Below are 4,713 nucleotides of genomic sequence, written 5' to 3'. Positions count from 1 at the left end.
GCCCACTAATTTTAGAATACGTTAGTCCACATTTGTGTCACTTCCTTGCCACACAACCTCTTTTGTGCCTAGCCCCAGTCAAGTAGTGACCTAATTTGTAGTGCATATTTTCAGCACACTTCCTACAAACGAAACTACACAACATGTGATCTTTTATGAGTAGTTTTTTTTTCATTTCTTGAAATTTTTTTTTTGTGATTTATCAATTGTCCAAAATTGAGTTTACTTTTTGCTACTCTCTAAGAACATAAAAATTGTTTGTATCTATAGGGTAACATAAGGTTTTGGTAGGTGTGTATATTGCAGAGTGTTCAAATTAGGTCCAACATATGTATGTCTTCAAAATGTATATATTTTTTCATGGTGACAGTATTCGAAATCCTTTCTACTAGCTTTAAAATTATACATATAGCACACCAATTACACATTCTGCACACCAAAATGTTTTACATACATCTAACTATAATTGAGTACTCACTGACCAAATTTTCTCTGCTAGTCCATACTTTCTATACTTCACAGCTTCTGGTATCACAACAACACTCTCCACCTCTGTGACATCAACTTTGTTCGATTCCTCTCCTCTTCTCCTTGTAAGATTGGGACAATACTGTACTTTCCTGTCTGTGACTTAGTTTACAAAATGTAATGATTGCCCATTCTATCCATGCCATTGTGAATAACAAGTTTTCATTCATTTTAATGGCTGACTAGCATGGGACTGCATGCATGTACCACGTTTTCTTTACTAATTGATTAGCAGCTAAACTTTGAAGCTGTTTTAATTTCTTGGCTATTATAAACAGTGTCACGATTAAGCCACAAGAGTGGGTGTCTCTGACAGTTTTTATTTCCTTTGGCTGTATAGTAGTGGAATAGCTGAATCATAATGAAGTTTTATTTTTTATTCTTTGAGGAACTTCCATAGTGTTTTCCACAGTGGCCATAAGCATTTCCCTCTCCAGCAAGAATGAACATGCTTTCCCTTTTTACTACATACTTGCCAACACATTTGGGTTTAGTCTTTTGTTGATATTGGTTATATTTACCAAGGTAAAGGGACTGCCATTATGGATTTGATTTGTATATCTCTAATGATTAATGATGAATGAATTAGTCCTTTATGCATTTAAAAATTACTTTGGTTAATTTTTGTTGTTGTTGAAGTAGTTCTTACTTTTGGATGTATAACCCTCATCAAATTAATTTTGTGCCTATGTGAAGTAAGGATTATGTTAGATCATTTTGCTAGTAAATGTTCAATGCCATTTATTGAAGTCATTTATGTTTTTTCATTGGAATTATCTTGGCTACTTCACTGAGAACCAATAACTACAAAAGTGATTATTTCCAGATCTTAATACTATTCAATTTACCTGTTTCTATCTATAGGCACCATATTCTCTTTATCAGTGTGGCTTTGCAGTAATTTTGGAAATCAAGAAGTGTAAACATACAACTTTGTTCTTCTTTTTCCAGATCATTTGGCCCCCTAGCCTTTTGGAGTGAAGCTTAAGATCAATGGGTCCAGTTATTTACTGTATTCAATCATGAATTTTTTTCTATTATTTTATTGTTTTTACTTTGCTTTCCTGTTCTGAAGTCTCAAGTGAACAGATATTTCATATCTAAATAGTTAAGGTTAGCTGTCCACTGACAGAGTTCCTTTCTTCTACTCTTCTCTCCTTTGGTGTTTCTTTTATTCTGTATTTTGGAAGAATACTTTCAATATCACAGATTACTGTTCTCCTTTCAACTATTTCCATTACAATAGAGAGCATCATACTGTTTAAACACTGCCATGAACATTTTCGTTTCTAAGATATATGATGAATTCTCATTTTTAATGTGCAGATTTCAAATCCTTCAGTGTCTCCCTATCTAGAATTTTTTTCTTAATTTATCCTAGTTTCCTCTTCGTATAGTATTTGAAAAAAAAAACAACCCTTCATAGACTTGATGATATTTTTCTTGGTGAAGAAGATGAGAAAGATCATGTTTTCAAACTCATACTATTCTTGGAGGCTACAACTCTAAGGGTAGGATCGAACTTGCTTGTTGGTGGGTGCTGTTGCTTTCCTTTTGTTTTTTCTTTTTTTCTTCTAACATAGTCTAGGGATTTAGGAAAATATTCAGCATCAGTAGGCCTTTACTAATTAACATTGTAATTCACCCATATCTCAGTTAGAACAGTGGAAGGAAAAACCAACCCAGTGGCTCTGCAAATTGGTTCGCTGTCAATTACCAGACATTTGCCTAGTGGTCCCACTTATTCCTTTTATGTGTCATCTATGGGTTTTAGCTTGCTGCAGCAGCTGTCCCAGACTTCTCAACTTATATAAAAAATGGACTGCATCCTCTGTTCAGTTTTTAGGATTTCTTATCATTCTTGAGTTACCAATGGCTTTTACTATTGTCAGCTCCTTAAGATGCATATATATATATATATGCTTACCTGAAATTGCTTTATTTAATATGTTTCTGTTTAAATTTTTTATAGTTAAAGAGAATTTCTATTAAATGCATAATATAATCATAGAGAAGAACAAAATTTTAAAAATTAGAACAAAAAAGGAGTATTCTCAAGAGGCATATCCATTTCAAAGTAGAAGATAAAAGAAAAGCTATTTTTTTAAAAGTACCTCTTGGCTCCCAGTGACTTGAAAGAGGTTAAATAAAGATGTGTCTGGCGATGAAAATATGCATATTTGTCATGCATACGGATGATCTCCTTGTATTTTTGTCTAGGTGCTGTTGTATGATTCAATCTGAGTTGCTAAACTTAAAATCCTAGGCTAATTTTTTAGAACTCTTGTTAATTTTTTGATTTTATGGAGCTCTTTCCACAGAAAGATGATTTTATACAAGAAAGTTTCTTGTATGACAAATAATGTTCAGTTTATTTAAAAAGTAGTATTTTACATGATTACTATATTATAATACCTTTAAAATATTGGAGGAAAAAATAATTTGTTGTTTTGCAATTCATTTCTTGCAGAAGTCCAAGTACATAAAAAAATCTCATTCCTGTGAGGTCATTCCTATCTAAACTACACAGATTGAAGAGGGAAGTACAAGGTAGAGTGAAATAATATTACGTACAACACTACGAGAATTATTTTCTGTTGGGTAGATGCTATCATGAGATTTGATTAAAAACTTCATTGATTACCTTCTGGCATATTTTCTCCTTTATTTCCCATGAAAGAAAAAGCAAATGAGAAAAAATAACAGGGCACTTCAGAGTAATAAAAATTTCATACAGTTGCATCTATGGAGATAGTGGTTTACTCTCTGGAGACAGGTGTTTATAAAGTTCAGAAACAAGTGTGATAGAATTCTCGAGTGATATGCCCTGGCAGTCTAAATGTAACACTAGAGATCTTTCTCCTGCTCTATGGGTTCCAAGAAACCAGAACATGAAACATTAAGCCAAGTAGAAACAGAGTCAAAGCTTAGGTATTCAAGCATCAAAGCTTACAGGATAGAAATCAAAAGATCATGGTAAAATATTTATAAATTTACTCAAGCTTAATACAAAACATGTCCTTATAATGATATCAATCTTTGAACTCATTTTGCTATTTCTTTGTCTTGGTGTAAATTGAGATTGATTGAAAATCGTGGTCTACATAGATGTTCAACTATGTATCAGTCAGAGAAGAGATCCGATTACTGCACTCATGGTTTTCATAGTCAATTGGCAAATAACTGAAAATAGACTAGTCAGAGCCACACATTCACTTGTGGCTCAGGCCCCTAACCTAGCTAAGGAGGCTGAGGTCTGAGGATTCAAGTTCAAACCAGATAGGAAAGTTCATAAGAAATCTATCTCTGACTGACTACCAAAAAGTTGGAAATGGAGCACCACCCTGGAGGAAAAATGTGAAGTGACAGTGCTCAGGCCCTGAGTTCAAACCTCAGTACTAGAACACACACTCACACAAATAGAACAATCAGTGCCAGCAGCGGGTGAGGCAGACAGAGAGAACAGGAGTTTCTCACATAGTCTAGACATGAGTTGAGGTTCAGTAAAGGTTTCTCTGTGGTCCTGTACTCATTAAAGGAAATGTGCATGTGATTTTTGTGTTATGCCATGCAGAACCAGGACCACAACTTTACTTCCCAATTTGAAAGCTCACAGAGAGTTTGAAATGACTGCATGGTTATATCACCTTCTGGATTCAGAAGGGGAAGTGACCTCGATGGTCATGAATGCATATGTGTCCCGAGACAACAAATTCCAGTACACATACAGCAGAAGTACAATAAGATGCTCTACACAGCTCTCCCCGTCAGCTGAAGAGCTACTTTCTAGTCCAAGACTAACAACTGATCATCTCACTTTAATAATCAAAATGTGCGATCTCTGAATCTTGTTTCCCTCTGAATTTATTGGCAAATCTGAGGGGGACGAATTAAGAAATTTCCCACAAGTATTATGGACTTCAGTTTTGTCATTTCATATACTAAAGCATTCAGACCTGACTACTACTGCTTGAAGAAGTCACAGTATTTATTCCAAATGACATGTAACAAAGTATCAGCATGATAATGTGCCAAATTATTATAAATTTACTTAAAAATAAATGTGTTTTCTTAAAAAGACTGGAAAAAAAAGCATGTTTCCTCACATCATAGCATCTTTTAATATAGCAAATTCAATAAATCATGGCAATATATCTATGTTTGTGATGCTGTTGATATATTACA

The sequence above is a fragment of the Megascapheus bottae genome, chromosome 10, assembly GCF_031878675.1.
Source record: "Megascapheus bottae isolate mThoBot1 chromosome 10, mThoBot2.hap1, whole genome shotgun sequence".
NCBI lineage: Eukaryota > Metazoa > Chordata > Mammalia > Rodentia > Geomyidae > Megascapheus > Megascapheus bottae.
The sequence above is the reverse complement of the archived record's forward strand: the minus strand, read 5'-3'. Positions refer to the sequence as shown.